The sequence below is a fragment of the Cyprinodon variegatus genome, unplaced genomic scaffold (assembly GCF_000732505.1).
Source record: "Cyprinodon variegatus isolate N-32 unplaced genomic scaffold, C_variegatus-1.0 Scaffold67, whole genome shotgun sequence".
In the NCBI taxonomy this organism is placed as follows: Eukaryota; Metazoa; Chordata; class Actinopteri; order Cyprinodontiformes; family Cyprinodontidae; genus Cyprinodon; species Cyprinodon variegatus.
Window position 1 is genome coordinate 1,401,343 of NW_015150520.1, and position 13,425 is coordinate 1,414,767.

Consider the following 13,425-nt stretch of genomic DNA (forward strand, 5'->3'; position numbering starts at 1 on the left):
AAAAAAACACTGTTAATGAACATCTCTTGTGATACCAGCTATGATCTACAGTTTAGAGACAGTATTGCTGTCTAAAACACAGGATGCTGAGCGGGAAGTGGCAGAAATGAAAATGCTGAGACGGTTTGGACATGTTGAAGAGGGATAATGAACAAAGAATGTTGAGGATGGAGCTCTCCGGCAAAGAGAAAGACCTCAGAGATGATTCACTGATATAGTGAAGGAGAGCATGGAGTTGGTTAGTGTTACAGTATATGGGATGGATGGGACAGGGTGATATAGAGGCAATGCTCTTGAACAGAGCAGCCAAAAAATGGAGAAGACTGCTGTTATATATAGTGTTGCACCAATGCCACTTTTTGGCCCCGATACCTGCCTGTGAAGTATTGGCCGATACTATCTGTTTAAAATGATGTGTGTTTGTACATATGAAGAACTGCATACTACTTGGATGTAAAATATTTGCTATCATGGCTTTGTCAAGCTGCTGCCTACCTTCATGAAGCATGAAAAAGACAAATAAAGAAGTGAATCCAGAATTTATTTTTATTGCCTACCTGGAATGGGTGACAATAGTTGAATAAACGTTTGGCTCTCAAAAATGGCATCGGTGCCCTATTTGTTGACACTCGCCGATACCTATACCACCATTTTAGTGCTGTATCGGTGCAACACTAGCTATATATGAATCACTGATCTTACTCTTTTTCAAGTCCTTGGCTACTGCAGGAAAGTATGCTATATAGTTGGATAAGTGAGCAGTGTTACATTATTGAAAGTAATAATTGAAGTACTGTACCCACAAATTCAAATAACTTGATTGTTGATTCAGCTACTTTAAATTGTTATATTTTGCCAGTGCTTTTGTGCTGCTCTGTTTTGCTTGAGTTGCAGGCACTAATCATTCATGTGGGAGAAGCTAGACAGGCCATCTCTGTTAGCGCTCTTTTCTGTATTTTACTTTACCGATCATTAACACTAAAACTGGCATAAGATTTGTGTCAAAGCTAACCTTTTGTTCATTTTTCTTTTATTGATATTGAACCTAGTTTATTGCAGCTGGCTTTCCTCTGATTTACAATGTTGTAATGCTATTTTACCTTATTGTCATTGAACCAGTGTTATCAGAGCCGTTTTTATTCTGTATTACACTGTTGCTGCTGCTCTTTTACTTCAGATCTATATATTGATGACCTTTTTAATCAGCAACTAAGGTTACAATCATAATTTCTCTGAAATCTAACATTTAGAAATAAGACCATCTGGTCAGGGATTACAAAATGAAATCAAACTTTTTACTGAATCTTTATTGTATTTATTTATTTATTTTTTTTTACATTTTAAATCTTTTATGGTAATATTTTTTTTCTTATTTAAATGGTTACATATTTGCCATTGTAGCTGAAAATGTCTCATTATTATCTATTATCTATATTATCTATAGCTATATTATCTATAGCAATAAAATTGCAAAAAACAGTTTTAGAATAATTTTCTGTTCATATTTATTATCACTGTAACCATGATTTTTACTTTAAGAATTACTATTGTTTTGTCTTTGTTACGTTTATAAGTTACGTTTCAGGACAAGGCCCATCTGTTTCTACGCTTTCTCTAAATTGGTCCAGCACCACCACATCCTTTTTGGGGGATGTGCATGACCCAGCTGTTTCATATATTTATACGTTCAAGTAATGTGTAATGATGTAACAGCTCACAGCGCAACCACACTTGATGATAATCTTGTTTGTGTCAGGGTTCTACACTCTGCTTGGGTTTATTTTTAGTTTCTTTGTGTTCTGTGTCTCTGTAGTGTATTTCTACCAGGGCTGAGTTTTTTAATTACTCTCTGTTGCCCAGTTGTGCTTGTTTTCCCTCTCCCTTGGCTTCCTCCTAGTTGGTCTTTCCCACACCTGCTCCCAATCTGCTGATTAGCCTGTCTTGGTTCAGTCTCCCAATATATACATCACCCCTGCAGTCACTCAGTGCTGGTTTTTTGTTTGGTTGCTTCCTCTTCTCTGGTTCCCCATCTGAGTTTTCCCTGACACTTTGGTTCTATGTATTTTTGGTGTTTAGATTTTTGGATTTTACCTCAGTTGCCTCATCAAATTTGCAAGACTCACCTCTGCCTCCTGCTCTGCATGTGGGTCCTCAAAAACCTCCACCCAACTTGACAGTTTGTGACATTTAGAAAACACAAAATAGCTAATTGTGCTTTGAAAAACACAATTAGGGAACGTTACAAATAATTATGGTGGCATACATTTTATATTTCTAAATATTACCTTTACACATCTTTTTCTGCCACAAATTGTGTATTTGAGTAATTGAAAGCCTGATTTTAAAATGTCCAGAAAGATTTGACAGCACTGACGGGAGCAACAGCAACAGGGGTGCAGGAAGAGGGATGGAAAGAGGCAGAGGCACTGGTAAAGGACTGGGGAGAGGCAAATTATGTATTGAATCTGTTTTCTCGTTTTTCACATTTCAAACATTTTATGGGAATTAACAGATGACACTATATTTTGTTAACTAGTTATTTTTTTATTAATAATTTGCTGCATATTTACAACATATGTCTTTTTTTTCTTATTTAAATGTGTACATATTTAGCATTTTAGCTGAGAAGGACTCATTACCATCTCTATCAATAAAATTGCAAAGCGGTATTAAAATACTTTTGTTTTTATATTTGTTATCACTGTAACCATGTTTTTTTACTGTAAAAATTGATCATTTCTTTTGCTTTGTTAAAAAATGACAAGGCTCATAAATGTTTGTTGATGTACAGAGACCAGCTTGTGAAAGTGCCTCTTTTGTAGGAATCATCAAAGAGAGTAACATTTTACTTTTTTTCTGCTGTAAATCATCACACACGCCCTCCTGTACACTCAAATGCAATGTGACAGAGTGTAGGATCAAAGATGAGCCAAACTTTATTCTTTTCAAATGTTACCATGACTTTTACAGAACAGAAAAATAGATTGTAACCAATGGTAGATAGAAAACCTTGAATTGAAAATAATTGCATTTTTATCTTAGATCAATTGCGATAAAACATTTATTCGAGCATTAACAAGATGAACGATTTTAAGAGTTGGAGTGTTTTGTGTTTAAAGAGGGAACATTACCAATTAAAGAACACATAGATATGAAAATTTAAGTTAAGCATCTACTGGGCAGACTGCAGTGACAAGATGCTGCTCCTGTCATCCTGCTCCATTGCTCACTCCGGGTCCACGCTCCTAGCATTTAGCCTCTAGAGCCCAGCCTTGGCCTGGCGTTGTCTCTTTCTGCTCAATCACCCTGGTGGCTTCACCGATTTCATCCTCGTCCTCCTCAGAGCAAGCTGCAGCCACTCGCCTCTGTCTCTGGACCTCTGTCCACCCGGCAGACAAATCGAATCATCCACTGTTCTGCTTCACTCCTCCATGGTTAGCTTTTAGTTAAGCCAGACCAGCTGTAGCTTCTTTCAGGCCATCAACGCTGTTTCATGGTAAGCCTCTTCAAGCTGCCGCTGTTCTCATCAGCTCTTTTCCTGAGCTAGCAGTGGCAGGCTGCCACCTCTGCCGTTGTGGTTCCTTAGCTTCAGAAGGCAGCATAGCCACCTGCCACATCTCAGTTCTCTGTCTCAACCTGATTCCCAGCTGCTCCTATCTGAGCTGATCAGTGGCATCTCCCCTTACCTCTGTTGTCCAGGTGATTTGTCGGCCTGTTTTCGGCAATCTGAACAAAACAAACATGGACTGAGATGGGAGAAAGATGAGTCTGCTCAGGAAAAGAAAAAAAACTAAAAAAAAATTGGAATAACAGGCTATTTTTTCTTGAAAAGTTTGCTTTATTAATGTGTTGACTCCATATGGAAAAGAAACGAAAGATTGCTAGATGTGCTCCAGCACTAACATCCATATTTGCTTCTGTTAGAATTATTATTATCATTGATAATGATGTGTGAATCTGTTAATCCCTAATATCATGTACCTGTTATGTGTCAGTTTTCCTAAGTAGTTTAACTAATTGGTACGATTCGTCTGCCAGGATAAAAAGTCATATTCATTATTTAATGGCAAAATTTGGAAATGGAATGAGAGTGTTTTCTTGATCTAAGATAAAAATGCAATATAAAAAAAAAAACTGGGGCCATGGATGCCTCCTCATCTGCAAAGATGTATGATGTGATGATATGGCAGACTGAAGTTGTATAAAATGCCTCTGTGATTCGAGGACCAATGAGATGTGAGTCTGGTTGGCAAGTGCTGCTTTCTGTAAACAAAAGCAACTTCTCTGGTCTGAGTAAGATTATAATTTCTGTCAAAATCTGTTATCATGTCTCATGGTTATTTATTACATATATATTATGAAGTTTTATTTAAAAAGTTTGTCCCAAGTGACCTATTCTCAGGAAAATAACTGGAGAGAGAGAACTTCTACAAGTAAACATAGAGCAGAATGTAGCCTGAGAGGAACATACCGTACACAGCAACTCGTTGACAGGCCAGACAGTATTTTTAGGAAAAATAAGCTTTGTAGTGTCCACCATTATGAGGACAACAAAGATATACAATTGAATATACAAAATAGACTGTGTGACTTTTAGCCGCTAGGGGCCTGTAAAAGACCTGTAACTTTTAACGTCTTGTGATGCAGCATGGTTGCAAAAGTCAACAGTCAGCCACCAGCCAGCCGCCGGTTTCTTTTGATTAGAGACCGCGCCAAGCATCCAGGTTCAGCTCAGAGTTTGTGAGAAAAGCTTCTGCTCACTGGAGAGCACCACCGGGACAGGCCGGACTGTAGTGCGGAGGACCAGCAGCTGAGCTCCAGTGAAAAGCCATTCCTAAGAGAACTGAAAATATAACTATTTTGCCATCTTTTCTAAAAATGGAAATGCGGAATCATTCCCGTGTGGACCATTCCCCATCTAGCCCTGTGTGCAGGTGCTGATTGCTGATTGGATTCCTGAAGACTGAAGGCAGTGGGTTGGTGGACAGATGCGGCAGATGCATACTGTATAAAAAAAGACTAGGCACACCGATTGTCATCCCTCGCCTCTGCATTTGCCAACCAGCCACATTGTTGCAGCTTGGTTGTTTTGAATAATGTTTAAGGTTGTTAAGGTGTGAGGAGGTTGTAGGAGTGAATTGTTGCACTATGTTTTTTCTTTGATATATAAGCATGTGAGTTGTTTTCATTTGGTTTATTGGTTTATTTTCATTAGGTAAGTTTTATTTCTCAAGATCACTTTTGTTTATTGTTGTCAGCCTTGGTTCACTCAGAAGTCTATTATTTCCCTCCTCTGTAAGAAGAAAATGTGTTAATCTATCTCTTAATAAATGAACAGACTGCCTGTTGAAAATGATAATTGTTGTGGTAGCTTGAGAGAGCCCATAAATAAAAGGTCATAGAGCTGGGACAAAGAGACCTACAGAGAGACGAGGACATCACCATACTACCAGGAGACAAAGGAAGGTGCACAGTTGTACTTAATGCCCTACTCAGTGACACAGCCACCTACGAATTACTTAAAGATGCCACTAGCAACTATAAAAAGAAGGTCATATCTGCCTTCAGCAGGTAGAACAGGACAAGCCATTGACAGAAAACAATACTATTGGCTGTACCCAGGTAAAGCCGTTCCCCAGATCTAAAGCCTCCCAAAAATACATAAGGAAAGCTCCTCTCAGGCCCATTATCAGCAGCATTAACTCACTCCCTCACAACATTGCCATACGTCTCGCTTCCATCCTCGCTCCTTTGGTTGGCAACACCACATCACATTGCTAAGTCACTGGACTACTTCAACAGGATAAAGAACCTGACACTGAACACAAATGAGACCATGGTCTCAGATAATGTCACATCTCTTTTTTGCTTGCATTCCCACCACAAAAGTAGCCTCCACAGAAAGGATGCACTTACTTCAAGAGCACAGTCTTTCAGATAGGACCACCCTGACCACTGACCAAATCTGTTCTCTTTTGGACTTGTGCCTCCCCACCATATTCTTCCAATACATGGGAACAAGACCCAGTCACTGGTTCAGATAAGTGGATCACCCATAGTTCAAAATAAACACTAAGGATATCTACATGTTTACATAACACATCAAAGCAGTAGGCAAAAACATCAAGTCCACCCAGGAAGATTTGAAGATGACAGCTTTGCCTTCCTTGACTGCGCAGTTCACGTCATTCAAGACAGACAACTCAACGTAGAAGTTTACAGGAAAGCCACACACACCGACCAGTACCTTAATTGGAATACAAACTAGGTGTCTTCAGAACCCTGCAGACACAAGCAGAAACAATTCCCACCACCAACAGAGGGAAGATGAGAGAAGAGGGACATATCAAGAACTATGGATATCCCAGATGGGCCTTTTTAAAAACAAGAAGAGGGCTGCTGAAATGGAAGAAACAGAAGAAAAAAACGTCATTCCATTTGTTGCTGGATTCTCTGAAAAACTCTGGAGGATTTTCAGCCATCACTGGATCCTTTTGTACTTAAAACACAGCAACACCCTCAGAGAAAAACTGGTTCACACCCAGAAACAAGTGTATATTGGAGAGAGAAAGCAACCACTACACAGGTGCATGGCTCATCACAGGAGGGCCAAATCCTCCGGACAGGACACAGCTGTTCACCTACACCTGAAGGCTAAAGGACATTCATTTGGGGACAACTATGTCCATATGCTGTCTAGGGAAGAAAAATGGTTGCCATCTTTGGTATATCTACATAGAAGATGGTTTTAGACATATCCTTTCACCTACTTAAAAAGCACCTTTAAGAGCAATGCCCAGAAGAATTACCTCTCACATGCCCTCATGTGACTCACACTTCAATGCGATATGTGACTGAAACCACTCTGACTAGGGAGTTAACGACGCATCAGAACCCCCTAATGACCATTAACGGTCATTAGGGATGGCCTAAGGACAATTAATGACCATTAATTAGGATGGCCACCCATAATGACGTAATTGCCAATCCAATAGGAGGGATCTGAGCCACCTCATGTTTTCCCCTAATTCTTTGTTATACTTTCAGTATATTTATCTCAGTTCTCCCCACCACCAGGAAGAACACAGGAGGCCTCTTGGATAAGAGGCCAAATATGTTCTAGAAAACTTTACATTCCATTGCCTAGACTTAAATTTTCTAATTTGCAGTTCTGCTTTTAAATCAAAACATACAAAATCAAGTTTTTCTTTATCAATTAATAAGAAAGCTGAGTGTCAAGGTTTGGTTGTGGTTTAGAGGACCCAGATGCAGAGGCAGAGAGGCTAAGGAGATTTCTTGCAGTTTTAATGATCAAAAAGCAGAAAACAAAGGCAGGAATCCAAAAATCCAACTAATAATGAAAACCAAAGAGAACTATTGAGACATCTCGGCGAAACCAAACACGAGGGGCCAGGGAGAGATGAGGCAGGCAACAGCATAGGACAAGGGTGGGCAATTCCAGTTCCTGGGGGCCGGTATCCTTCAACTTTTAGATGTGGCTTTGGTTCAACACACCTGAATCAAGTAATTAGTTGATTGAGAGGACTTGTGAGAAACTGACTGCATACTGAGGAGGTAACTCAGCCATTTGCTTCAGGTGAGTTTGATAAAGGATGGATGTAAAACTTTCAGGATACCGGCCCTCAGGAACTGGAATTGCCCACCCCTGGCATAGGAGGACAACAAAGACAAGGAACCAACCAACGAGCAGACAAGGAGCAGGTGTGAGAGGAGACAACAAGGGAGCCAAAGGGAAAGGAACACACACAAGAGGGCAACCAAGGAAAACCACAGAAAAACCTGAGAACATAAATCTAGAAACTACAACAAAATAGAAATTAAACCACTAAAACTGGAAAACTTTGAGCAAAGTAAAGCACAACAGAACCAAGACCATGAAACTGAGTAATTACCATCTCTGTATTATATTAAACCGATGTGTTTATTTTTTAGGTATATGACACCATCTTGGGCCAGGCAAAAGATTTGCCTTTAAATAGCATCTTATCAGGGCTATACTGCTGCAAGCAGACAAATTCCAGCAAAACAACAGTTAAATCGCTGAAGCTGCAATGAACACCACGATTGAGGCTTACTGACTGTTTAACAAGAACATTCTGAAAACTTAACCTATTCTAATGTACAACAATGAGTTCAAGAGCGGCAGTGGTGCTGTGGCTCTGTACAGTACCAGCTCTTAATGGGGAACAATCTTTAGGACACCTTCTCAGAGACTGAGTTCTGCTGAAGATCCTCATCACAACTCCCATGACCATGGCTGAATCTAAGTGGTGTGTCTCAACACTGTAGAGAAGCAAGACCTTTCTCGGGAAGAAGATATCACAGGGTCTTCTCAATGCTCATTGAGTTCATGCTCTCTATAGAGAAGAATCTTGTCAAAACCATGCCTGACTTCAATCACATAGTTACAGAGAAATTTGCTTCTCTTAAAGGCAGAAATGCTAAATGTAAGTATAAAAGGTAGAGCACTGTTACTTTTGGTGTTTGCATTCTTATAAACACTCTAGAGTGGTGTTTTATTATGTTGGCACATATTTCAAATTGGGGCTATATAAATAAACTAAATTGAATTGAAACTGAATGCCTGTTTTGGAATTATAGCCCCCCCCCTAAGGAATTTCACCCGCCGCTACTGACTCAGGGGTTATGGATTTTTCAAATGTAGAGTGGAAGGTAGATGATTTGTCTAGTTACAGGATGACCTTCTGATATAAAATAAACTCCATGATTAGCTTCCTGAGACAGATGCCTCCTAGAGCTGTAATATCAGTTCTAATATTTAAATTTTAAATGACAATTTATCTTATGCTTAACAATGAAGATGATGAAGACCTAAAGCAATGTAAAAATTATCTCACACTTGCCTTGCGTCTGTTTCAAATAAATTGTGTCTTATATCTCTACACCTCAATATGATCTTGCATACTCGCCACCTTTAGTATTGGTCGGGAGTAATCAGCTCCAGGAATTGAAACAATATCATTCTTATTCATTTGACTTACATTCAAAGCCCCTTCTAATTAAAGATACCTGGAATTATCTTCAAAAGGTTACCTGTATTTTTTGCAGTTCAATATGCAAAAAGTCCATTTTGTGTTGTTACAAGTGTCATAAGAAGTGGAGGGAAAAAGCCTTTTTGTACTTTGTGGCTCTACGTGGAATACTCCTAAGCAGGATCTGAAAAGATTCTAAATTATTCCACTAAAACAATAAAAAATTTCTGTAGAGAGACAAAAGGAGAAGTCCTACAATACAACTTGCTCTTTTTTAAAATCATATTTTATCAGCTTATGTTAGTCGAATGTTTTTAATTATTGACATTGTTAATGACTTAATAAAACCATATATTATTTTGTTTTTGTCTGTTATTGTTATATTAAACAAGTATTTTTTGAAAGTGAGATAATGCATCTCATTATGATTACATGTATTGGTTACATGAATCAGACAAAAGGACATTGTGATGCTCCACAAAAAAAAACAAAAAACGTTTTTGTGCACAAAGCAAAAAACATTTGCAAGAGCACAATTTGCAAACCAGAAAAAGGTATATATAGTTATGCATTGAAAATATTTAATTAAGATATCAGCAAAACTGTTTATCAAGTCCATTTGCCATTCAATTTTCTGGTGTGCAGCCATCCTGAATGTGTAAAGCCCTTGTTCAAGTTACCTGACTTTAAAAAAGGCGCTAATTAAGTACATGCCATTTACCATTTACCACCCTCCTTCGTTGCTCTATTTAAATTATATACGCATATGGGTATACATGGGTTTTACCAGCAGCTGCCACTCTACTTAATTAGTGAATTTCGTCAGGTTTTGGACCCTACTGGCCAGATGTATTCATTGTTGATGTAAAATGATGTGCATCCTAAAACCATCTTAAGATAGATCAGGGAAGAATTCTCATTTGTGAAATTAGAGAAAATCAGGTTTTCTTTACTGGACTCCTTTTTTGTTTATTTTTCAGTGCTTCTTATGTTACAATACCTATACATATTTTTTAGTTTTCTGTTTTGTTAAATGTGAACTCTCTAGTTAAAGAAATTATAATTATTTAACAGGTAGGTTCTTCATAACTTAACCCTTTTATCTTTTTCCTCTCAAAGACAATTTTTTTTTTCTTAATTTTATTGAAATCGTTATTTAGTTATATACCATTTATGTCAGTTAACTAAAATAATAATTATTGATTGAAATTAGAAAACTATTTTACTGTAACAAGATAACTATCTTTATCTTTAGTATTTATGATGCAAAATGTGCCTTTATGGGGTAGCCTACTGGTGCAAGGACTAAATGTGCTGTATAGCGTGCTTCCAGGCCCAGCCATTGAGCCCACTTTACCACACTCTGCATGATGAAGATTAAGATGAGTGGGAAATGAACCTCATCTCTCAATGAGATTAATGTCCACCAAGTATAATTAAAGACTTAGTTAATTCCCCTGTCCCCTCTCCTCCGCAACCATTTTTAATCATTTCCTCCAGTTGCTTCTTTATCATTGAATGTCTTTTGTATGGACTATTGCAAGTTAAATTATATGTATGGGTTTTCAATAAAATGTTTTTGATTCTTGAAACAATAAATAAGTTCTTTAAAAAAAGAACAAAAAAGAAGAGAAAAAAAAACAAAACATTTAATGATACCTTTCAATAAAGTTTTCACAGTAAATGAATCAATGACACTCGCCATATTTTTTTTTTTTTCTTTCGTAAGAACTGTTACATAGATGTGTTATGGTGCTGTCTACATGTCCTGGGCAATATTTTGATCATTTTCGTGACATTTTAACAAGTCTGATTTTTAGTGTTTAAAATTGTGTGGTTAGCACCCTCCTCATGTTCAATAAGTGCATAGCATCTGATTTTCAATTAGAATTGGTTTCGGCCTTATCATTATAGTTATGTAACTCAGATGTGAGTAGGTCTGAAGCTGTGGGTCATAGAAGCTGCTTTGTCTTCTACATGCCTCTGAAGTGAGAAGGTTCAAGTCCAGATACAAATCATATTCTTTACAGTTAATGTAGATATAGCACAAACAAAATTTAGATGCATTTAGTTTAGGTATAATCCGAATCTCCTGACCGTCAGTGTTAATCAGTGTATCGATTGACAGTCTAAGCCTGAGCTTTGCTTTATGGGTCACCTTCTATGTTCTGCAAGGTTGTGTCAGTTTTTTTTTGTTTTGTTTTTTTGTAGACAAGGCCTCAATTCACCTTCTGATCTTTTGTTCTGCTATGCATATTGAAAAACCCCTTAAGATATTTAAACATATCTGCTGGTAGTGGACATGCCCTTCGCTAAAGGGCAATTCTTAGCCTTGTCCATTTGAGAGTTCAGGCCTCAGACTTCAATCCATCCATCAATCTTCTCCATCTATTCCGTCAGGGTATTGATAGTGTCTGTGCCTATCTACGGCAGTCTATGGGCTTAAGTTGGGTTACACAGGTCTCTACTCTGTTGCAGGGCCTCAGCAGCACATTTGTATCATGACAAGGTTTTCCAATCAGAAGAGACTTATTGACTTGAATAGACCACTGGTTAGGGCTAGTTTTAAAGCTTATATGACATATGTTATTGATAAAATAATTTACCTCTGATTCTCCTCAAATTTTGAGATATGCAAGAAAACCCCTGCTTGGTCCATCTATAGTGGGAATGCAAATAACTATCCAGGAAAAGATTGGTAGTTGATGCTTACATAGGCCTTTTACCTTACCAAGACATAGCCTCACTTTGTCTGTGCATTATTTGAAGCTGGTGCATGTTGTTTGATTAGAAAGCATTATCCATCCAACTGTAAAAAGAACACATCACACAATTTGTTTGCACTGACATTTTCTTTACGGTCCCAAATTATCCAAAATTCAGCGTACAAGCTAAATTCACTTTACAAGCTAACCTGAAGACAATGGTGACCACACAGTAACCACATGTCTTCAGCTGCTTTTTATAAGGGTAAAATAAACTTTTTTTCACTAAGGTTTGAAACAATAATATAACATTAACGTTTATATGTTTCCTATTTTGCTCATTACATTTTGTTGCGAAAAATATGACCGAAAGAATAGTTTTAAACAAGTGCTCTAGCTACTCACTCCATTGTTTTACAAACCAAGCCTAAAGGAGCTATGTGGGTGTTACCTTTATCTATTCCCAAAGGAACAATCACAGAAGTTATTGAATTGAGAAGTATTGTGGGGGAGTGGTGACCTAGTGGTTAGGGCATAGAGCTTGGAATCCTGAGGTTCTGAGTTTGAGCCCCAGTCCCAAAGAGTGCAACTAAGGATCTCAGAACAAAAACCTTAACCCAACACACTGGCAGCCAACTGCTCCCCAAGGGGATGGGTTAAATGTAGACGTAAATTTCTCCAATGTCATTTCAATAAAGTTCAATTATTATTATCAATTAACTAAAGGGTTAGGGTTAATTTTTGATTAAACAAATTGCAAATTTGTTTGAACACATTATGATTAATCTGAATAACTGTTCGAAGATCCGGGCTGAGAACTTTCAGAAACTGCTCCAGCGCCACAACATCTCCTATTTGCTCTCTGGTCTTTTCCTTTGGAATCATCCACTTTTCATACAGGTCTTTAAGGCGTGGTTGCAGCTTTTTGGGTATCCCATTGTCCTTCACTTTCATGGCCCGGAACCTCAATCTGTAAGTCTCACTCTTTATTTCAAACTTATTTCAAAACAGCAGTTTTTACCTTGTGATAGTCCATGCTTTCATCAGTGTCCATAGCTACATAAGCAGCTCTTGCTTTACCACTGAGAAGTAATGCCAGATGCAGGGCTCATTCTGTCCTTGGCCAATGACATCTGGTAGCAGTTCTTTGAAATGTTGTTAAATAATGTTCAGTATATTCATCCTCACCATAGGGTTGCATCTTTGGACCTTTCCAACTGGATGGTCTAAGACTGGATGCTTGTGGTTCCTCAGACGTGCTGGGAAGGCTTCTTCTTTGTTGTACTGATTGTGGCACCTTTGGTCTTAGTTCAGGACCGGAATGCGTTTTAGGATCAGATACTGTACCCTCCAGCTGCATCTGATGCTCTCGGCGTTCCATTTGGAACTCCTGCTGAGGTATACTGAACTGGTGTTACATTTTCCTCCACCGTTCATCTTGCTGCTGTCTCTCCTCCTCCCATTTGGCTTCCTGGTTAACACGCTGCTGTATCGGGCCTTTCAATTTCAAACTCTATGAAGAGAGTTCAGGAAAAAAAAACTTTGTGCATCAGAATTGTCATGATACATGGTTGGTTTGCTAGCCCAAGGATGCAGAACTCCACAGACACAGAGGCAGGATTAAAGTCCAATGTTTATTTGGATGAGCACAGGGTTCTGCCCTGGAAGGCAGGGGAGACAGAGTACAGGTTAAACTCAGGGATAGA